We start from the raw sequence: 25201 nt of genomic DNA, 5'->3' as shown, positions 1-25201 counted from the left end.
TTCAAATAATATCTTTGACTACTCATTAATAACAATGCAAAACATATAACCTTTCTCACACAGCCAGTGACATGCAGAGGTCTGGTGATATCGTTGTGATGTCCGGAGCAAACTCCTTGATTGCATACTCAATAGACTCAAGTATAAGTCCTAGTTCTGAAAATTATTTTAATTTGAAAAAAATGAAATAGTTTGGATATGATTGGATGACCCCTCCGTTTAAATGCCTTCACTCCCTGTTATGCAATATCCTCCTCTGTCATGTTGAATAAGTCACACCCGGACACTCATTACGCTTAATTCTTGGTAAAATAATGGTCTTTCTTCAACTGATCGTATACAATACATCATTGATAGATCTAAATTACACTAAAGGGTTGATATGCCATAAAACAATACAAGTCATAATTACGTCCTTCGGAAATGAATCATCACGAATAGAGTGCCTAATTGTTCAAGAAATGCAAACAATTTGTAATCTTTTTGCAATAACATTTGGGCGTCACCATTTTGTGTACGTCTTTACTCTTTCGTTGTCTTTCAAACCATTTTGGCAAAACAACACAAACGGTAAATCCTTTCCAACTTTTCCAATTGAAATGTTCAAATCGTTCATCTATAAAACGACTCGCTTTGTTTTCAGCCAATTTAATGAACAAAGTAAATGAATATCAAAGACAATTCTCAGCTGACGGATTCTTTATTGTGCAATTCAAAATTTTGGCAGCGAGTATTTTTTTCCAAGTAAATTAGTATGCCATGACGTCATTCCCAGACAGTTTCAATGCATGTTATGTCATATCCTCCTTCGTCACGTTGAATAAGTCACACCCGGACACTTATACACAAAAATACTATAACTGGTGGGAGTCTGTTGCCTTTGCTTGAAATTCTTCTATTTCTTTCGACGACTTTCTCGTTCCCAAATGTTGAAGACAACTGCAATTCTGTGCCTTCTTTTCATCGTGATCAACTCTTCGTCTGTCGTCAGGAGTGAGTTTCCTACTTTATTTTTGCTTTCATACATATATCGATTCCACCTTTACCTGGTTTATAAAGCTTCATAGCTAATACGAAGAAAAATATTTGTGAAGTTTTGTGAAAAAAAAAAAAAAAATCAGTTTTTGCATGAGAAAATGAATATCTACGATGATTGTATTTCATATTACTTTTATTGACCAAAAACATTAGAAATTATGATGAGCAAAATAATTCAGTTTGAACTAATGTTGAATACTCTTTATGTCCAGTCTTTTGAGGAATAAAAAAAAGATATCTTTGTATCATATATATATATATATATATATATATATATATATATATATATATAAAATATATATATATTTTAGAACATGTATCCCGTTAAAAAAAACCCTTTAGATTTACGTGAAATTCGGACACTGGTATTGACATATCAAAAAACGATTGCCTTAGTAGTGTGTACTCTACATATTCCTTTTTTGCAAACCAATCATATGTTTCTATTTGCGTGCGAACGGATATAAAAAAAACACGATGACTTCTTAATAGTGTATATACAGATTTCGTATTTATTTTATTCAAAAAACATTGTTTTTCACTTTCATGAAATGCTTTATAGTTATTTTTGAATTATATTATGCGATCGCCAATAAAAGTAATGGCAAAATATCTGGTGTCAATAGTTATAAAGAACTAGACTGTCCGTGACCCGTTTGGTCAGTATATGTTATAGCTAGCTATAGTGAGTACAGAATTAATGTGTAAACGCGATACTCGTGACGGAAAAAAATATTTTTAACAATTACATAAATAGATCAAGAACACACACACACACACACACACACACACACACACACACACACACACACACACACACACACACACACACACACACACACATATATATAGATATAATGTTACATAACAAAAACATTCGTGTGAAAGTATATTAAAATGGAAAAATATAGATAGATTTCTCTCAGTCGTTTTAACATTAAACCTAATTATACTCCCAGTATGTGTGTGTGTGTGTGTGCGTGTGTGTGTGATTATCTTCATTCGATTTCATATACAAGATTATTAATTGAGGAATGTTTTAGTGATTTTTTTGTTATAAGGTGCAGCGGACTAAATATTATGGTATGCGTTCGATGCACAGTTAGGAATTAATAGAGATTAGTATATTACTCTATAAGAATAGCATAAAACACTTATCATGTCAACGGCTAAAACTTTTGCCCGTTTTAATAAGTTAAAAAAATCTATTGTTTGCATAAGCTTGACCATTACTCCTGATCTTAAATGGAACACGTACATCAAATCTGTTGCCAAGGCCGCTGGAAAAATGGTGGGATCTTTCTATCGATCCAGTAGATATCTCACTGCTGATGCAATTCTCTATTTATATAAGAGCCAGGTACGTCCAAGGATGGAATACTGTTGCCACATCTGGGCAGGAGCTGCTAGAAAGGACTTGTCCTGCCTTGATAGAGTTCAAAATAGACTTCGTAGCCTCGTAGGAGATGTCCTTTTCTCTTCCTTGCAACCTCTATCTCACAGAAGAGATGTTGCGAGTTTGTCTCTGATGTATCGTTATTTTCATGGAAAGTGTTCGACTGAGCTTCAATCTATGGTCCCCCCTCGCCAAACTTTCACAAGAAACACTCGTCTAGCTGTAAACACTATCAATAATTCCCCCCACTCTTTATCTGTGCCTAAACCTAAACGTAGATTCCATGAACAAAGCTTCTTTCTTAGAACTGCACGCCTGTGGAATTGTCTTCCGTTTTCCTGCTTTCTGGCTGACTACAATATGGTTGTGTTCAAGTCTAACGTAAATAAGTTCTTGATGAGCCGTTCCATATAAGTTATCAAATTTAACAAATTTTCATTACTAATGATTATTATATTGTCCAATTTCTACTGTACACTCTTTAACCCTTATCCTTGAGTGGCCTCTTGGCCTTGATAATGTGGTGATACCTATGAAAAAAAAAAAAAAAGTCCAATGTGAACAAGTTCAAATTGAATCGTCCCCCTAAGTAATCCAAGTTACAAAATTCCCACTGTTTACTATGCTAAAATCACAATGACTAATGTATACCTATTAACCCTTATCCTTGAGTGGCCTCTGGGCCTTGATAAGTGGTGACACCCATGTAAAAAAAAAAAAAAAAAAAAAAATAAGCTTCAAGTATTAATAAACGTTTGTAAGTAATTTTAACGTCTTTAAACTGACAATTATGGAATCTAATGCAACATAAAAGAATTAAAAATAGTTTAAATTGTAAAAAACTAAAGCAAATACGTAGAAAAATAACTGCTATTGTGTTTGGGTACAATTACAGTGAGAAATACACTTTTAAAATTAAAGGGACCTGAAAAAGGATTTACCAGTTAAATGGTTTTAATTTCTTCGTTTTTTTCTTAACCAACCGGTTAACTATGAGATGTCACTTTTATTGCCTTTGGTAACACTTACTTATTATACGTATTTTTTTTATGTTCCATTTATAAAAAAGTTGAATGTTATTGTGCTGATAGTTAAGTAGTTTCTTTTTATTAACACGGTTTCAACGACTGGGCAAGCTGATTTGATTAATTTTAACGTCTTTAAACTGTCAATTACAGTATATCTAAAAGACTTTAAAATAGTTAAACCGTAAACATATTTGTTTTGTTTTTTTGAAAACGATTCCAACCCACAATGAAAAATACAAATAAAATTCATAAAATGCCAATGCAAAAAAAAAACAAAAAAAACAGAAGACATTTACAGTTTTGTTTTTATTTGCATATTTTAAATGCGAAAACAATTGTTGATTAAAAAATAGCTTTCATGGCTTTGTTTTTATTTATTTACACATGTGCAGAATTTTTCAACCGGAAGCTGTAAACCGGATGGACAGTTTCAACGCCCAAGCAAGACGATTTGAATTTTATATTATAATAGATTGATGTTTCAAACTAATTTATTGTGTTCAATTTTTGGGTCATAAATCAAACTGAAATTAGACTGCATATCGCTTTATAAATTTTGGCCTTTCACTCTAATTCACTCTAATTCACTCTAATTCACTCTAATTCACTCTAATTTAAAAAGATATCGTTTGATCATTCGAAATTGAGAAATATCTGGAGTAGATTGTTGTAAAAATTAAGATTTTACCCATTTTAAAATTAATTGTTCCAAAATCGAATAAAACGCCATAAATAGAATTCTATCGTCATTGTCATCGATTTCAAAGTGAATTCGATTTATTTAAAAACGATAAAAGGTATTTACCTAAAAATTATTTTTATGATAAAAAGAGATTTAAAAACAATATTATAATTCTTATGATAAAAAAACAAAACAAATTCAAACGTTCATAATTTTTGTTTAAAAGTATGTGGCTGACAAATATTTTTATCATAAGAAATAAGAGAAAACAGTAGGTAAGTCACCATGGAATTTCCACAGTGCTTTTGAACTTTCTTAACTGATTGTCATAAACAGGGCCTGCCTTCAGGAGTCAGGTACTTTCTGGAGCAGCAGAATGGTCCAACTATTTTTCCAGCAATAAATTGGATATCAGGCTAGCATGTGTAGCATTTGAACATGCCAACATTGTTTTTTTTTGGATCACCTAAATTGGGAAATTTTAACACTCTTTTTCTCGATCTAATTAAGATTGGGATGAATAATCAGAATTGGGAATCAGAAAAATCTCAACTTTTGCAGATGTAGTGAAAATTGAGACTTATCTAAAAAAAAATGATTTTGCAATAAAAAATGAAGCAAGCATGAAAAAAAACATACGACGAAGGGCCAGAGGACCACAGGTTAGGTATCTCATTCCCAAGTTTAGCATTAACTCTCAGTCATTGAATCTAATTAATTTGTTTCCTTGGTAAATTATGGTAAACAAAATAAATATTCTAGATTTCAATCGTGTCCTTTTGAAATGTTAAAAATTTATTTTTGCATGTATTTGCTAAACGTCTATATGACATCTTTCAAAGGGTTCACAATTTTTATTTATTTGTTTTTTGTTGCTAGCGCCGTCTTGATCCTGACAAGTGTTTATGGTCACTACATCTATATCCTCTCATATAATTCATGTTTCGCTGTTTTTGTTTTTTGGTTGGAAATTCTTTAAACCTAATGTTTATTTCCCTTTAAAATTAATTAAATCGATTTTCAGTTAATGGAGAATTTGGAAACATTCAATTGTTAAAACTAAAATAGCTATTTTCATTGAAGTAAAAAAAAAAAAGCACAAGTGAAAAATATAGATTTAAAATCATGCAATGAGTTTATCAAAATCTTTGATACAATGTATTCAAAAGTTTGTCAAATTAAAAAATATATATATTTACATAAAAGTACCGCACTTCCCTACAAAAATTAGATTTTAATTTTTTAGGAAAAAAAAAACAAACAAATTATTAATTTATAATTTATAGTAGGGGGGATAGTTGCGCATATAAATATAATGTAATATTTTGGAACATTCTAACTTTTTAGGGCAGTTAACTAAAGTTTTAACAACTAACCCAAACTAATCCGACCAACAAAACTAAAAAAAAAAAAAAACTACACGTTTTTCATATTGTCACCTGAACTTAGGGTTAGTAGTAGGAAGGAAGCATGTTTTTATGATTTTTAACAATGACATTTCATATTAAAGTTTGATCAGGAACTTTAACATGGCTAAGATTTCAAACAATGGCTACATGTTCTGTCTGGTCTGAAAGGGGTGATCATTTTACGTTAAATTTATTTGTGAAACTGACTTTTTGTTTTATTCATTTTTATCACTAAGTTTTTAAGCTGGTTACATGTAATCACCTAAAAAAGGAGAATCGTATTTTTCTTTTTGGGTGAATTAACATAGGAACAGAGCTCTAATAATATCTAATGATATCTTATTTTGACGGACCTGTACGAGAGTGCTCACCCCATAACAATGCGCTTTTTACAACTTTTTAAAAACTTTGAACATTTCTAAAAAGTTAGAATGGCCAGAAAATGATAATCATTTTACGTTAATTCTTTGATTTCCCCTTGTAAGTTAAATTATTTTTCTTTCTATGACTTTTTTCAAGGCGTTCAAACGTAATCAACTTAAAAAGTAAAATCTCCTTGGGGATGATTTAGTTGAGGCCGTTAATCTATAAATTTGCCACTGCTACTGCTACTACTACTACTACTACTACTATTATTATCGTCGTCGTCGTCTGTATTTTATTTTTATTTTTACAGTAAAACAAATCAATCTACTAAAAAAACACCCCCTACTCTCCTCATGAGATTTTCTAATCTCATGAAGAGATCTGTTATCTATAATAACATCATTCTTATTTAGAAACCCATTCTTAAGGTGGGAAGAGGGTTTTGTTAACTATTCTGTTCTCATACTGGCTACTTATTTTACTTACCAATCGCAGACTATTTTCAATTGTTTATGAAAAAATCAAATATCATTTTGTCATCTAAAGGCGGACTAATGCTAATTAGTTTTGTTTTAAAAAAGAAATAAATCTTCAGTCCTCCCACAAATTTCAATTATTTACAAGGAAAACAATTCAGTAAAAATATTTAGAAAGATCTCGTATAATATAGTGTGTTTCTTAAGTTTGTAAAAATATATACAAACATTACAAAAAATAAAAAAACAACAAATCTATAATTAAATATTTAAAAAGAATCAGAATTGGTAATTATATCAGAATCAGAATTTTAGAACATAATCGGTAATTGTATTGGGATTGGTATAAATTTTGGAATCGCCCCATCATTAATGGTATTTTTCTCCTGTGGCATTTTTCCTGTATTATTCATAAGACAAGTTTTTATAACTTAATATTTGGTCTGATTTCCGAAGCAATCCACATCATTTGTCAACTTACTCATCTGCAGTCAATTCATCTGTTTTTCTTCTATTATGCTAATTAATGTAATAGTCGAAATGTAAGATTCTTCTTTATTTCCTTCTCTTTTGTAGTTTGTAAAGCTTCAAATCCCAGATATTTAAATAATCCATTTTCTTGCATGCTAACTTTAAATATTCCTTCAGTTTTCCTGTAATGCTTTTTGAAAAAAAAAAATAAATAAAAATAACAAAGATTGCCACAAAAGCCAAAATTAACCAAAAATAATACAAAGATCATAGGTGCATATTTTAAGATACCTAATCTCATTATTTTTTACAGATATTATTAGGTAAGCATAGAAATACCTATCTTATCAAAGGATATTCTTGTAAAAATGTTGCTGTTATATCAATAGATTGCAACCTCCACGACATCAGGCTGCCATCAAATATGCCAAATAAACTCTCTGTTGCAGATGGAAAAATGATTTAGTTGATTTTCACATATTTTGTAATTTTTCAGATATTACCCAGAAAAAATATTTTCCAAGTGAACTACTTCAAAATGTCATTATTAATCAAGTTATTTAACTCTTTCTCTATCTCTGATTCACAACAACCTGGCATTTCCTGATCTGCGGTGCGGTTAGCATTATAGCATTTTCTAAATCAAGTAGTTCCTTCTAATTGTAACAAGCTGATCTCAATTAACACATATTATTTCTTCACCCCCTTCATATCATTCCTTATGTTTTCCCGTTTGTTTAGATTTGTAATTTTTTATGTTTCTTTCCACTTTTCTTCATCTTCATCCCTGATCATGTACTCAAAAAAAGAATTTCATATTGATTTTACTTTTTTACTCTTAATGATCACCATCAAATGTATTTTCATTCTGAGAATCAGTTTCATTTGGTGTAATATGACTATTATCTTCCTCAATCACATCAAGAGTATTCATTAGTGATTTTTTATCCTCAGTTTTGAATTCTGATTTCTTTACTGGTATTAATTGGCATGAATGAACAAAATAAGCACCAATAACAGCTACAATCTCTTACATATATTTTTAGATGACTGAAACCTGCAGGAAAATGTCACAGCATATCTGACAGTGAAACATTTTCAGCATTCACTCGTTAATTTGTAATCTACATTGATCACTATCTACTTGCATTTGTACTGCATTCTAAGCCAGATAAATATTCTCCTTTTGAAACTTACTACTCGGATTTTGTTTCATAAGTTATAAGACATATCTCCGGTGAACAGCAGGTCGTGACAGACGCCTTGTATCACCTTCCTGTCAATTCTCCATAATCATCTTTGGATATCGATTTACAACAAATGGCCATAGATCAGTCACGTCTGAATACTTTGGATCCATTGTAAAAGACATGCCAAACCACGACGATGACGAAGAAGAAGAAGAAGAATTGAATGCAAAGCAGAGTCAATCAGCAAGATATGACACAAGGTCATTTTATTGTGGTGATCCCAGTGCTTTAACATCACTCAAATTTTTGACAGTCTCCTCATCATTTTCACACAGATGACGGCATCTCTATTGACACACAATTAACCTGGAATGAAGACCTCTTAGGACTGGATCCACTTTAAAAAAATACACACAACACTGGAAAGTGCTGGGGTCGATGGTTAGCATATACTATATATATATATATATATATATATATATATATATATATATATATATATATATATATATATATATATATTATAGATACAGAATAAAATGTCAGATAACAATCAACATAGAATCTTCAATCTATTACTGATGAAAATTTAGTATCTGTCTGTTTGATGCCCAAACTGTACTATTACAATGACAAGTACAAACTATACATTTCAGACTAATCTATTGTCTTTCAATGTTCAATTTAGAGAGGGTTGGTTTAGTATTTGTTGTAATGATACCATCTTATGAGACATTACTTCCTCTTTTGAGGAGATAGTGTAGTATATGTTCTGTCGTTATAATATCATCCTTCCAGGTATTATCTTCTTTTTTGTTAGGTGTGTGTCTGGGGGATAGTGATATATTATGCTAGCTTATGTAACGGTTTAAAAAATTTTTATTTTGTCTTATTTTTATACCTAGATTACAACTTTTTGTGTACATTTTATGAAAGGAGCTGTATTATAATATGCTAACTATACCTATCCGGTGTTGCCCAGGATACATTTACTGTCTTTTTTTTTCTTTTCTTTCTTTTTTAATTTCGTAAACACTTCAAATGTTTTTAAAATCTTAAATTTATAAATAATGAATTAAAACTAAAGTCATCAAACAAGCCGATAATTAGAGTGGGATGCTGATTACGTGATGAATGCAGGTAAGGTGTGTTATGTTGTGTCAATCTTGTGTGTGAACGAAAAGGAGAAGAGAGTGAACATTACTGAAACTTGAAATAGGGTTTAAAAAATGTTTTTTATTTTACACTATTACATTTTTTATTTCAGTAAATATTCGATAAATAATAAATAAAGATGTATAATTATCGAAATTAAGTCAAGAGAAGAAACACCCACACTCATGAAGTTGTCTCATAATTAGATTACTAGCTGTACATACCCGACGTTGCCTGGGATGTAGAGAATTTATTCTATTTTTCATTTGTTTACACATTTTTAAAACTTATAAAGAAATAAAATTTCATTTGTAAGGGAGACAATCTCTTTTATATTTTTCAATTACAAATATAAGTTATAGCTCTTGCTGATTTTGATTTTTTGGTCATAATTGAAAAATGTTTCCATATTACCAGTTGTCTGGATGGGACTACATAATTTTGTAAAAAATAAACCGTAACAAAGTAACATGCACAGCTAAATGAAAAGTTTGCTAATACAAAATCAAAGTTTAATATGTCAGCTTAAATGCTGTTTAGGTGTAATTTTTAAAAATCTCATAATATCATTACTTTATATGTGAAATACATGTATACATTTTATGTAAAGATGATTTAAAATTGGGTACAAAATACGGATTTATTAGTACTTTTGCAGTTTACAAACTGCTATTTTTAAAATAGGGGTTTCAAGTTAAATTCAATTTTTACTGTATCTTTTGTTCATTAAATTGTTAGGTGAAAATCCAGAATAATTCTGAAACGCCCCCCTCCCATGTTAAGTGTGGCTTTCTAAATAATAACATTATTATTTCAGCACAGTCTTACGCATCCTGCATAAAAAAAATTTAAAAAGTATTGTATTCTTTTTTTATAAGTATTTATAACGTTATTAAATATTTGCACCTGGAAGACACATAAAGTTTGTAGTCTATATAGTGAATTGATATCACACACAGTTGCATGCAATGTAGGGGTGATGAGCAGGAGTGGTTATCTAAATTGTAGGGTCAAACAATCATATTCAAACTGATTTTTCATAATATTTCTCGGTACTAGGATTTATACATGTGTTAGGACATACAATCGAGGAGTTGGTCCCAGGCGTAAAGAAGATATCACCATACTTGTGCCCATCACTGAGCACACATATTAATACTCATAGCAATTGTACAACTGCAGCTTAGAAAGATTTTAAATGAAATTTATAACAGACAGTGATATTTGAATTCTATTTTGCACTGCAATTTTCTGGCGCACTGTCTTGGAAACAGCAAGATGTAATTTGTGAGAAGGTCGCGAGTACTAATTAATGTTTGATTGCAAAGCTTTTGCAATTACTGCCATAAAATGAAGTTGGCAACTATCATTTGGGCATTCGCCAATTTCATTTTATGACCGTAATCAAGAAAAAAAAAGCAAAAAAACACAATTTGATTAGCTATTACGTCACTTTCTCTAGGGCAATAATGGAACAATTTGCTGTGACTAAAAGACAAAACTCAGACAATTTTTCTTTTCTGAAATAGAAAACTTCTTGTCTGCGACACCACTTAATAGTGCAGAAGGGAGGAATCAGGCAGGGATGGTTTCAATGAGATCCTTGAGACCTCATTCTCTTTACTTAAAAGTATTGTCGATAAAGATTTCATAAAAGTGCTTTTAACAGTAAAACTGCATTAAAAAAACATTATATAAAAGGCAGTTGTATGTATTTACAAACTCAAAAACTACAAAACAAACACTCACAAAGTTGATATGTTTTTGATCGACTTTGCTCTGGACGAATAATGTCTAAAATAAAAACAATTCATTCTTTGGAGGTTAACTGAACCAGGTTTCGTCTGCCATTTCCAATTTTATCTATTACATGAAGCATATGTTTATTACATTAAGAGAATATCAGATTAAGGAAATTTTTGAACAGTTACAAAAAGCTAACTAGAACTAAACAACCTGACGCTAACAAAAATAATAACTTCAAGAAGTGACATCACAACATTTCCAAGTTTCGAAAAATAAACATCCTATTTTGGTCACCAAAATTATTTCATATACACAGTACATTACATATTTTTCTTCATAAAAATATATTCATGCATTTATCATTTAACAAATGCTTTTGCAGAATACAAACTGTTATAAAATAATCACATTATTATTTAGAAACCCATTTCTAACCTGTGAGGTGAGAGATTTTTAAAAACTATTCTGTACTTTCAACTAATATTTTAACACACAAACGATACCGTATAAAATACATTTAACAAGCATCATAACTTAAAATAGTATTTTGTTAGTATTCTGCATAAAACAGTGGTGTCCGTCTGTTGCCATGAAGTGACAGTACCACCTTAAAAGAGTACTGACCATGGATGATTGTGCCCACCACTGGATAACAATTGCAATGAAGCAATTTTCCCACTAGTGCCTGCCCCTGTCAAGAAGTGACAAAAATCAACCTTAAAAGAGCATTGATCACCAATTACTGCCAATGACAATCATGACCGCCAGTGATCAACAGTGCCTTCCACTTAATGACAGTAACCGACAATGGTAGACAGTGCAAGACAATTGAAAACAGATGATTTCAATGCAAAGCAGTTCAATGGGGCTCAACACTAGTCATGATAGATAGTGATGACAATCGCTGATCCTTGCAGAGGAAACCATGTCCACTAATAAATTGCTTCAAAATGCCAGTGCTCACTATTGAGGACAGACAATTTCATTTCGAAGCAGTTTAATTGAGATACTGGTCATGGTCGACAGTTAACACCAAAACCGATAGTTGTAAAGGCAGCCAGTGTTTATCAGTAAACACAAGTAACTGCCTCAAAACAACACTAACCACCATGGGCGCCAGTGATTGGCAATTGCAAAGGCAGTCAGTGCCCACTAGTAAATGCCAGTACTCGCAAGTAATTGCCCCAAACCAGCACTTATTGCCAGTAAACATCAGTGCTGACAATGACAGCTTCCACTACCTGCCATGACAAGACAATGCCTGACAGTGGAAACCAGATGATCTCATTTTGGCCACAACTACCAGTACCTGCTATTTTCAAGAGCTGACAATACCCCCCCCCACACTCCTAATAACTGTGGCTTAATTTGTTTTATGGGGAGAAGATCCTTTACCAAATCTGTTCTGTTCTAACTTTGTGTAGTACTTCCACCGGGCAACGCCGGTACATGAGTACTGCTAGTATATATATATATATATATATATATATATATATATATATATATAATTATTTTTAATACCTTTTAATCCTTCTGAAATCATCAGTGCACAAAGTTACAATTACTGCTGGTCGTGGGATTCAAACCCTGCAACAAAGCCATTTTTGTCTCTATTTGCAAAGAACATAACCACATGACCACCATCAACCACAACGATATTCAAGTGAAAACATTTATAACGCATAGACATTATTAAATGTCGATTTACAGTGATCTAGCGACTGGAAGGTTGCAATCTCGCATCTATTATATATGTAGTTGGGTATGCTGGAAATCGGAAATTACCATTTATAGTTATAAACATTGGAGATCATCATTTGTTGTTTTGGTTGCAATGTTGAACGTCGGGGAGGGGAGGGGGGTCACTATTTGTGGTATTGGTTGATTTTAGTAATTGAAAACTACCCTTTTTATAATTAAAATATATTTTATTTCTAACTACAAAATATTGGAATTTCGTACAAAATAAATGTTTATAATGTTTTTTATGATAAGTCGTATCTATCATTTCTTTTTAGTCTTTCTGTATGAGTATTGCGTAAAAATGACAAATGTCAATTTCATATTGTTCATGCACTTTGGAACGTTGATGTTGTTGAAAAAATACGGGATTTCTTTTCTTTTTTGTATTTACTGATTTTCCCGAATTTCTTTCTTTTGAAGTTCAATGATTTTTCTAATGGTGAGCTAGGAGGAATTAGAATGAAATCTGGTCGAATGTGTTGAACCGAAATTCAGCGTAACAAACTATGGTTTGTTCCTTATCATCCTTTTTTCACTAACTGCTATAATTCGTTTTTGCCATCTTTAATTTATTTCTTTTGGTTATGGTCATTTGATTGGAAGACAGGGGACCCTTGTCATTATCTCCTTTTTCCCTTAGACCCTGTTTTTTTTAAGGAGTTAGGTACTTCTGATTGGTCTCTCCATTGATTAGTTATTGGAAAAGTAAAGAAAGGAACAGATGCCTTAAGGAGAAGTGCTTTCCGACTCCCTGGAAGACCTCATCAGTTTGCGCTGTATTTAAGAATTTAGGTGATAAGTCATCTCCCTCTCAGTACAGACCAATAAGTCTCCTGTGTGTCATGAGTAAGTTGCTGGAATCCATATTAAATAGAGAAATAGTCAACCACCTCAACAGGAATAACCTTCTTAGTGACACACAATATGGTTTCCGCTCTGCAAGATCTACCGCAGATGTGCTGACGGTTATATCTCACAGGATTAGTTAATCTCTTGACAAAGGCTTCCTTTCTAGGGCAATTGCTCTTGACATATCAAAGGCCTTTGACAAGGTATGGCATAAGGGTCTACTTCACAAGATTTCCAGCTATGGTATAACTGGAAATGTTTTCTCAATCATTAAATCATTTCTCTCCGATAGGCTCATAAGAGTAGTAGTAGATCGACAAAAATCGGAGTCCTGCAATATAAATGCTGGAGTCCCTCAGGGGTCAATCCTGGGCCCAACTCTCTTCCTGATCTACATCAATGACCTCCCTAAACACATACTTAAATCATTCGTTGACATCTATGCTGATGACACGACCATCTCTGGCAACACATCAAAGGCTGTAAATGACAAAGTTCTCTCTGATTCTCTCTCCTCTGATCTCGAGCGCGTGGTTCAGTGGGGGAAGATGTGGCTGGTTACCTGTAATGCATCCAAAACCAAACTCATATCCTTATATCATCAACGCTCTGATCCCCATCTCGCATCAATTGTGATGGATGGCTCTCGTCTGGGTGAGGCCCCGTGTTTTGACAAGCTTCTGGATTTGACCTTTACTCCTGATCTGAAATGGAACACGTACATCAAGTCTGTTGCCAAGGTCGCTGGAAAGATCGTGGGATCCTTCTACCGCTCCAGAAGATATCTCACTACTGATGCAATTCTCTATCTATATAAAAGCCAAGTACGTCCAAGGATGAGATACTGTTGCCATAGCTGGGCAGGAGCTGCTAAAAACAGCCTATCCTGCCTTGACAGAGTACAAAATAGACTTAGTGGCTTAGTGGGGGATGCCCTTTTTTCTACCCTGCAACCTCTCTCCCACAGAAGAGACGTTGCGAGCCTATCCTTGTTTTATCGTTATTTCCATGGCAGGTGCTCGTCTGAACTCCAATCTCTGGTCCCCCCTCGCCAATCTTTCACAAAAAACACCCGTCTAGCTGAATCCACTGTGAAAAATTTCCCCCACTTTATATTTGTGCCTAAATCAAAATGCGGATTCCATGAACAAAGCTTCTTTCTTAGAACTGCACGCCTGTGGATCTCTGTTCCGTCTGCCTGCTTCCCTCCGGACTACAACTTGGATGTCTTCAAGTTAACAAATTCCTAATGAACCGCCCCCTTAAGTAAACACTTCGTCAAATCTCCACACTAACGTAATGTACTTGCAATAACCCTTATCCCTGAGTGGCTTCTGGGCCTTGATAAGTGGTGATCACTGTGTAAAAAAAAAAAAAAAAAAAAAAGAAGCTATTTGCTGAAGAGTCCTGAACTTCTCTGAATGAGTTCTATTTATACTCCTTCTCGTGACGTCATATCCGATATCACATCTGCCCCTTCCTTTGTATTCAGATTGCTTTCCTCATCCTCTGAACTGCTGCTTGGGGTTTTCTTATATGGCGTCTTGCTCATCTGAGGGCGATCGGGAGGTCCGTTTCTTCCGTTTCTTCTTCCTCGCTTTTTCGCTCATGTTCCTTCTGTCTTCCCAGGTCTTCACTTAAAGGGAAATCATCATCTTCTATTTGTTGACGGGTACTATCTTTGGGGATTCTTTTCAGTTACGACGTGTGTCTTAAGATTAGTTTGGTGCCTTGCCTTATACTTGTGGAGTCCCCTCTGCATTGTTCTACTGTCTATGGTGTTGAGTGGTATACTGGAGTTAGTTTATTATATCTGTTTTGTTTAAGGAGTACTATATCTCTGGGTTCGATGTTATGTTTTTTATGTTTTTGATCTGTGCGATCCTTCAATTTGCCTTTTTCCTTTTTGTCTTTTTGCCGAGCTGTTCTCCAAGCCTGGCTTTCCGGCCTCTTTTATAAATGTAATTCTTGGTTCGTTCAAAGTTGATACAACCATATTTCTACATTACCAATTTATTTGAAATTTTCAGACAACCCATCTTTAGAGTCGAGGGATGTTTCTATGTTATTAAAATAAATTTACATCACCAATAATTAAAACATTAAATAAAATAAAAATATTTTTCGTAAGCCGTTATTGCGAACCTGTTTTGTTGATAGAACTGAACTTCCGGTTCGATTCATTTCACACACCACGATTTGACGAAACGAATTAGAAGATTTCATTTTCTGTTTACTCAATAAGTAAAAAAAAACAAACAAAAAAACATAATTCATTTATTTATCTTCCAAATTTTTTAATTTAAACATTTTTTTTTTATTATATCAAGCAAAAAAAAAAGTTTGTCGCTTGCTTTTTGAGTCAAAGTCGTTTTTTTGTTTTTTTTTGTTTTTTTTTTATTTTTCGATATAAGAAAATATGAATTTCTTTTTATTATTAACATTATAAATTGTTTGGTAAAAGTACAGGTTTTTTTCGAAGAAATTTTATGGATTGATGACGTGCGTAAATAATATTTGGTGTTAATACAGAGAGTTGTCCGTGCTATTTTTTAAATCGTATTTCCACGTTTAATTAAAGTTTTATTATATGTTTTTTTTTAATTCAATTGTAAGGTTAAAATACAGATTAGGTACAAAACACCCTCCCCTCCCCATGTTAAGAATGGCTTTTTAAATAATAACGTTATTATTTCAGCACGGATCACTCTCTGCATAAGTACCGTACTTTCACCTAACAATTTAATAAACAAAACATGGTACTTATGCAGAGAAGGTACCGTGCTGAAATACCGCTATTAAGAAAGCTATTCTTAACATGGGAAAGGGAGAGTGTTCTGTAACTATTTTATACTTTCACCTATCAATTTAATAAACAAAAGATAGTACTTATGCAGAGAAGGTACCGTGCTGAAATAATACCATTATTTAGAAAGCTATTCTTAACATGGGGAGGGAGTTTTGCATCTATTCTATACTTTCACCTAACAATTTAATAAACAAAAATAGATAGTACGTATGCATAGAAAATACCGTGCTGAAATAATGTTATTTAGAAAGACATTCTTAACATAGGGATGGTATTTTGTAACTATTCTGTCCTTTCACCTAACAATTTAAAAACAAAACATGGTACTTATGCAGAGAAGCTACCCTGCTGAAATAATGACATTATTATTTAGAAAGCCATTCTTAACATGGGGATAGGGGTGTTTTGTAACTATTCTGGACTTTCACCTAACAATTTAATAAACAAAAGTTAAACTTAAGCAGACAAGGAATAGTACTGAAGCATTAACATTATTTAGAAAGCCATTCTTAACGTGGGGAGGGAATTCGTGAAATTTAAATTTAAGCGCAGTACTAAAAATAAAATTAGACAGAAAAATACACCTTTGGGTTTGTACTTGCACAAACACTTAAAAAAGTTATCAACAAAAACAAATATATAACAAGTAAATATTTTCAAAGGCAAGATAAGTTACTTTACTACCTAATTGGATAATTTTTAGTGTTTTTATTGGGTTTGTACTACTGTACATATAGATTCGAAAAAGTTGTCAAAAAATAAATGTATAACAAATATTATCAAAGGCAAGATATGTTACTTTATTACCAAAATGGATAATTTTTTTGTTTTTTTAATGTAAAATGTTTATTCGGCTCAAAAAACACAGCCTTTACTGCTATATTTGAAAATTACAAATGGCGGCAGACTGTGTTAACATATTAGGTTTGGGAAAATGAGTTAAAACTAAAAAACTATACAAAATACTGTTAAAAACCACTGAATACATATCTGCCTATGTCACAGTAACATATATTGAGTGAGTTCCTGACAGTATTTTGTATAGTTTTTTAGTTTTAACTCATTTTCCCAAACTTAACGTGTTCAACACAATCTGCCGCCATTTGTATTCTTCAAATATACAGATAAACACTACATTTTTTCGAACCGATTAAACATTTTACACTAAATAAAAACACTAAAATTTTATCCAGTTAGGTAGAAAAGTAACTTATCTTGCCTTTAATAACATTTTTTTGTTATATTTATTTTTCAACAACTTTTTCGTTTCTGTGTTTAGTAATACAAACCTGTTTTATTTACTATAACGTTTAGTCGGCTCAAAAAACAGTGTTTATCAGTGTATTTGAAAAATATACACGATGACGGACACTGTTAATGATGTTAAGTTTGAGAAAATGATTTAAAACTAAAAAACTATGCAACATACTATCAGAAACCCACCGAACATGTTAGCCTATGTAAAAATAACATATAATCAGTAGGTGTCTGGCACTGTTTTGTATAGTTTTTAACTGATTTTCCCAAACTTAACGTATTCAACAGAGTCCGCAACCATTCGTCTTTTTCAAATACATAGATAAACACTGCGTTTTTGAGCCGATTAAACATTTTACATTAAATAAAAACACTAAAAAATTATCCAGTTAGATAGAAACGTAATTTACCTTACCTTTGCTTTAATTTATTCGTTTTTGCACAACTTTTTTGCATCTGTGTATAGTAACCCCTCCCCTTAGCCAAATATTAATTAAAAACTCACATTTTTGAATACAAGAAAACTATTTAGCGTTTCAACGTTTTAGCAACTTTCGGCTTAATCCACTGAATGTTGGTCGAGCCTAAGCCATGATTGACAGTAACTCCCGAGGATCCGGATCCAATTCTGCAAGGGTACCATTTTTTTTTTTCATTTTCGCCTTTTTTTTTTTACTTTTTGGAGTGGATTGCTGTACTAAGAATATAAGAAACATGCATTTTCTCTTTTTATTAGAATTTTCCATTACACCAAATTAAGCCACAGCAACGCGTGGCAGGGTACAGCTGGTATATATATATATATATACACATATATTATATATACATATATATATATATATATATATATATATATATAAATAGATAGATATTATGCACACACACACACACACACACACACACACACACACACACACATATATATATATATATATATATATATATATATATATATACTAGCTGTACCCTGCCACGCGTTGCTGTGGCTTAATTTCGTGTAATGGAAAATTCTAATAAAAAGAGGAAATGCATGTTTCTTATATTCTTAGTACAGCAATCCACTCCAAAAAGTTTTAAAAAAAAGGCGAAAATAAAAAAAATATGGTAATCTTGCAGAATTGGATCCGGATCTTCGGGAGTTACCATCAATCATGGCTTGCGCTCGACCAACATTCAGTGGATTAAGCCGAAAGTTGCTAAACCATTGAAATGCTAAATAGTTTTCTTTTTTATTGTATTAAAAAATGTGAGTTTTTAATTAATATTTGGGTAAGGGGGGGGGGGTGTTACTATACACAGATTCGAAAAAGTTGTTCAAAAACGAATAAATGAAAGCAAAGGTAAGGTAAATTACGTTTCTATCTAACTGGATAATTTTTTAGTGTTTTTATTTAATGTAAAATGTTTAATCGGCTCAAAAACGCAGTGTTTATCTATGTATTTGAAAAAGACGAATGGTCGCGGACTCTGTTGAATACGTTAAGTTTGGGAAAATCAGTTAAAAACTATACAAAACAGTGTAAGACACCTACTGATTATATGTTATTGTGACATAGGCTAACATATTCGGTGGGTTTCTGATAGTATGTTGTATAGTTTTTAGTTTTAAATCATTTTCTCAAACTTAACATCATCAACAGTGTCCATCACCGTTTGTATTTTTCAAATACACTGATAAACACTGTTTTTTGAGCTGACTAAACGTTATAGTAAATAAAACGGGTTTGTATTATTAAACACAGAAACGAAAAAGTTGTTGAAAAATAAATATAACAAAAAAATGTTATCAAAGGCAAGATAAGTTACTTTTCTACCTAACTGGATAAGATTTTAGTGTTTTCATTTAGTGTAAAATGTTTAATCGGTTTGAAAAAATGTAGTGTTTATCTGTACATTTGAAAAATACAAATGGTGGCAGACTGTTGAACACATTAACTTTGGGAAAATGAGTTAAAACTAAAAAAACTATACAAAATACTGTCAGGAACTCACTCAATATATGTTACTGTGACATAGGCAGACATGTATTCAGTGGTTTTTAACACTATATTGTATAGTTTTTTTTAGTTTTAACTCATTTTCCCAAACCTAATATGTTAACACAGTCTGCCGCCATTTGTAATTTTCAAATATAACAGTAAAGGCTGTGTTTTTTGAGCCGAATAAAAATTTAGCATTAAAAAAACAAAAAAAAATATCCATTTCGGTAATAAAGTAACATATGTTGCCTTTGATAATATTTGTTAATAAGGTCATGTGAGTCGATTAATGGGTGCTAATGTACTTACTGATCCGCGCTATATTTTTAAATCGTATTTCCAAGCTTAATTAAAGTTTTATGTTTTTTGGTATTTTTTTTAGATTAGGTCCACCTCCACAATTTTGTTTTAAATGACGACTTTTTAAAGGTTTCCGACTATGCTGAAGACAGAAATCGCATTAAAATCTTGCAGAAATAAGTAGTTATCGAGATATAGATAGTTGTTTTATGCATTGTATTCTTTGGCGGCCATCTTTGTTATGCGCATAGATTTGTTTATGACGCGCGCAAGCGTGTAAAAAAGACGGCTGCCAGAGATTACAATACATTATACAAATTTTTAATATCTCGATAACTACTTATTTCTGCAAAATTTCAATGCGATTTCCGTATTCAGCATAGTCGAAAACCTCCAAAAGTCGTCATTTAAAAGAAAATTGTGGAGGTGGACCTAATCTAAAAATTTACCGTTTTTTTCATTCAATTGTAAGGTTAATGTACAGATTAGGTACAAAACACCCTCTTCTCCTAATGTTAAGAATGGCTTTTTAAATAATAACGTTATTATTTCAGCACGGATCAATAAGTGCACGAGTACCCAATTTCTTTATAAGCATTCATATTTTCTTATATATAAACAACTTCTGTAAAAAAAAAAGAAAAAACGTGCACTTTCAATCTTTGTTAAAAAAAGGTTTTCTTGAAAAAAAAAAAATACGGTAAAAAAAGCAAAGAACAAAACGTTAATCGGTATTCATGCAGAGAGTGATCCTTGCTGAAATAATAACGTTATTATTTAAAAAGCCATTCTTAACATGGGGAGCGGGTTTTGTACCTATTCTGTACTTTAACCTTACAATTGAATAAAATACATATCATAAAACTTTAATTACACGTGGAAATGCGATTTAAAAAATAGCGCAGATCACTCTCTGCATCAGCACCGAAAGTACAGAATAGTTAGAAAACATCCTCCCTCCCCATGTTAAGAATGGCTTTCTAAATAATGTTAATGATTCAGTACTGTTCCTTGTTTGCTTAAGTTTAACTTTTGTTTATTAAATTGTTAGGTAAAAGTTCAGAATAGTTACAAAACACCCCTATCCCAATGTTAAGAATGGCTTTCTAAATAATAACGTCATTATTTCAGCGGGGTAGCTTCTCTGCATAAGTACCATGTTTTGTTTTTAAATTGTTAGGTGAAAGGACAGAATAGTTACAAAATACCATCCCTATGTTAAGAATGTCTTCTAAATAACATTATTTCAGCACGGTATTTTCTATGCATACGTACTATCTATTTTTGTTTATTAAATTGTTAGGTGAAAGTATAGAATAGATGCAAAACTCCCTCCCCATGTTAAGAATAGCTTTCTAAATAATGGTATTATTTCAGCACGGTACTTTCTCTGCATAAGTACTATCTTTTGTTTATTAAATTGTTAGGTGAAAATATAAAATAGTTACAGAACACTCTCCCTTTCCCATGTTAAGAATAGCTTTCTTAATAGCGGTATTTCAGCACGGTACCTTCTCTGCATAAGTACCATCTTTTGTTTATTAAATTGTTAGGTGAAAGTATAGAATAATAACAAAACGTCCTCCCCATGTTAAGAATGGCTTTCTAAATAACGTTATTATTCTATCATTATATTATTATGGTACTTTCTCTGCATAAGTACCATGTTTTGTTTATTAAATTGTTAGGTGAAAGTACAGTACTCATGCAAAGATTGATCCGTGTTGTAATAATAACGTTAATATTTAAAAAGCTATTCTTAACATGGGGAGGGGAGAGTGTATTTTAACCTTACAATTGAATAAAAAAAATATAATGAAATTTTAATTAAACCTGGAAATACGATTTAAAAAATAGCTCGGACCACTCTTTGCATTAGCACCAAATAAAAAACTGTACTTTTACCAACCAATTTTATATCGAAAAACAAAAAAAAAAAAACTCAAAAAGCAAGCAACAAACTTTTTTTTTTTGGCCTTATATAATAAAGAAAAAATGTGTAAATTAACAAATTTGGAAGATAAACAAATGAATTATGTTTTTTTTTTTTTTTTTTTACTTATCAAGTAAACAGAAAATGAAATCTACTTCTTTTTCGTCAATTCGTGGCTGTGAAATGAATCGAACCGGAAGTTCAGTTTTATCAACAAAGCAGGTTCGCTCTAACAGTTAAAAAAATATATTTATTTTATTTAATATTTTAATAATTCGCGAGGTAAATTTATTTTAATAACATAAAAACATCCCTCGACTCTAAAGATGGGTTGTCTGAAAATTTCAAATAAATTGATAACGTAGAAATATGATTTTATTCACCTATAACAAACCAAGAATTATATTTTATATATATATATATGTATATATATATATATATATATATATATATATATATATATATATATATATATAATTTAAAGGAGATTAGAACAATAGTTTAAAGAGCTAAGTGTATTTTAATGTAACAGTGAAATTACTAGTTTAATTAAAATACAGGAAATAGAAAGTGCTCGTTGTAATTTAGATATATAATAAGCTCGATAGTTAAATGTCCTAGAGCTAATTCAATATTAAGTAATGTGGTTTATAATTTAAAATTTAAAAATTTAAAAAAATTTTTAAAATTCAAAAATCAAATTTTAATCAAATTAAAAATCAGTTTCATAAGAAGGAACAACAACAAAATCAATTATCTGTACGATCGTTTCGGAAATCCGTGCTTTTTATTGTAGTATACATGAAGTTATGTAGAACAATTATATATAGTTTTTTTTGGTAAGCACGGTCTCCTCATCAGCAAATTTAGGAGGATTTCTATTGAATTTAAAAGACACCATAAATAAACCCAGCATTAAAAGTAAGGCAGATGAATCTTTTAGTTTTTCTTTTTTTGAAATCAGGAACTGTGTTTAACGTAGTCATTTAGATGTTTGCTATAGCATCACCTAAGACAAAAAAGATTAAGTACCACTGATTTGTATTATACAATTAACCGCGGAGAAAAAACTATTAAATGTTTATTGTTTGTTTTTCTTTTAAACGTTTAATTCTACAAATCTTTCTTTTAATCTGCAGGGTTTTGTGACCAGAAATATTACGACCCGACGTTGGAAATTTGCTGCAGCGGTCACGTGGCTCAAAAGGTTGACGATCCTTCTTCCTGCTGTGGTTACACAAGTTACAGTCCTCGCTATGAAATTTGCTGCGCGGGACGAGTCTCCACCAAAATCGGCACTTCTCCTTCCTGTTGTGGTACTCAAGTCTTTGATAGACACGTTCAGAAATGCGTTGGTGGGAGGGTAGCATGAGAGAAGAGGAGCGATTGTGAATTGGATGAATTTGGACCAATAAAAATTATCCCATCACAGCATCAGTTTCGAATTTATTTTTTTTATTTTTTTCGAACTAGTTGAGAAACCTGGTGTTACCCAGGATTTAAAATTTGAAAACTCGCAGTACTTTTTATCACATGAAAAAAAAAAAAAATTATCCCACTTCTCTTCTTTCTGTCCCTCTCTCTTACTTCTCTCTTCACTCTCTCTTCACTCTCTTATTTAAATTCTAAATCAGGGGGCATATGTGATATTTAAAAAAATGTTTTTTTACATTTTCACCCCAAACAAGGCACATTGCCACTTTGTTGTAGGGGGCTACTATCAGGGACATAAACATCAGGAGTACTGTGTAGGGAGTTGGGCAGCAAAATGTCGGTTCATGTTGCACTTGAACTTCTGCATGTCAGTACAGTTGGGGAAGTAGGGACCCGGAAGGGAATTCCAAAGTCTAGCAGTTCTGGGGAAGAAACTACTGGAGTAGAAGGCTTTCTTACATCTAGGGATCTCTACCATGAAGGGGTGAGATTTAGCTGCTTGTCGGGTTTGTTGGGTGTATTTACGTTGAGGGGGTACAAGTGCTTGCAGTTCGTCAGAGCATTCACTGTCAAAGTACTTGTAGAACGGGCAGAGGGATGAAACATTTCGTCGATGGGACAGAGGCTGAAGTTTAGATGACAGTTCAGGACCTATCAGATGTGCTACTCTCTTTTGAACCTCATCTAGGAGCGAGAGACTAGTGGCAGATGCACCAGCCCAAATATAACAACAATATTCCATACATGGGCGAATGGTGGCCTTATAGAGGTATAGGATACTTTCGGGCATTAGTAGCTTTCTAGCACGGTAGAGAGAACCCACCTTCTTTGCAGTGGTCCTGGCAATACTCTCAATGTAATTGTTCCAACTCATGTTTCCTGTGAATGTTAGGCCGAGGAGTTTAAAAGATGTACTTTCAGATAAAGAGTCATTGGCCATTGTAATTATTGAAGGAAACAAGTTTAGTCTTGGCAGCATTGAATGTGACCATTCATTTTTGTCCGCATTCCACTACAGATCGGAGGTCATCCTCTAATGTTTCTGCCATTTCTTTAGATATGTGTTCATTTGTTTTCCTGTAGTGTCTGTTATAGAGCGTGGTATCATCAGCATATATACCCATCTCACAGACAATTTTGTCCGGGACGTCATTTATGAATATTAGGAATAACAGAGGTCCAAGGATAGACCCTTGAGGCACTCCCGCATTTATATCATATTGTTTAGATGTACGACTGTCAAGGACAACCTGGATTTTTCTCTTATCTAAGAAGGATCTAATTATGTTATGTATTCTTCCAGTGATACCGTATGATCTGATTTTTCTGACACCCTCATGCCATACCCTGTCAAAAGCCTTAGATATACCCAGAGCTACCACTCTACCCTCCCCCGCTTTATCCAGTGAATGGTATATACGCTCTGAGATTACAGTTAGGATGTCTGCTGTGGAACGAGCCTGCCTATATCTTGCCTGATATTGCGGATAATGACTGACTATGGAACTAGCTTAAATCTTATCAAATCTATTGCATCCACTTACGCTATAATGATACCACTGGAAAAGATATGAACTTCCCAGCCATAGGTGCAATAGCAACTTCTGTTCAATAAATAGTTTCCAATGGATATTGTATGTCTTCAAAAGGTGTTGATATGCATTAAAGAACACAGAATTTGTTCTACTTTCAAATTTCAAACTTTTCAATAATTTTCTTGCTTTTGTCTACAAACGAAAATAAAATTTCAGATAATATTAAAAAAGTAAATATACTTTGTCGATGATATCCAAATAATAATAATAATAATAATAATAATAATAATAATAATAATAATTGTTGTTGTTGTTGTTTTTTTTCTTTTTTGTACTCACGGGTCACAAAAAAATGTAGCAAACCCTATTTGTCTCAATGGCAGTAGTTTGATGATATCTGTTTTA

General features: G+C 32.2%; 1 long non-coding RNA gene across 1 annotated transcript; it reads left to right on the top strand.

The window, feature by feature from the left end:
- Positions 1-526: 526 nt before the first annotated feature.
- Positions 527-23251, top strand: LOC145291986 (uncharacterized). The gene is made up of 2 exons (XR_013869519.1): positions 527-993; positions 22967-23251. It is a non-coding gene; the product is annotated as an uncharacterized LOC145291986 (long non-coding RNA).
- The last annotated feature ends 1950 nt before the right edge of the window (positions 23252-25201 follow it).

The sequence above is a fragment of the Euprymna scolopes genome, chromosome 13 (genome assembly GCF_053919585.1).
Source record: "Euprymna scolopes isolate OS-2025 chromosome 13, ASM5391958v1, whole genome shotgun sequence".
Taxonomy (NCBI): Eukaryota; Metazoa; Mollusca; class Cephalopoda; order Sepiida; family Sepiolidae; genus Euprymna; species Euprymna scolopes.
Note: the sequence above shows the minus strand (reverse complement) of the source record. Positions and strands in the feature narration are given on the sequence as shown.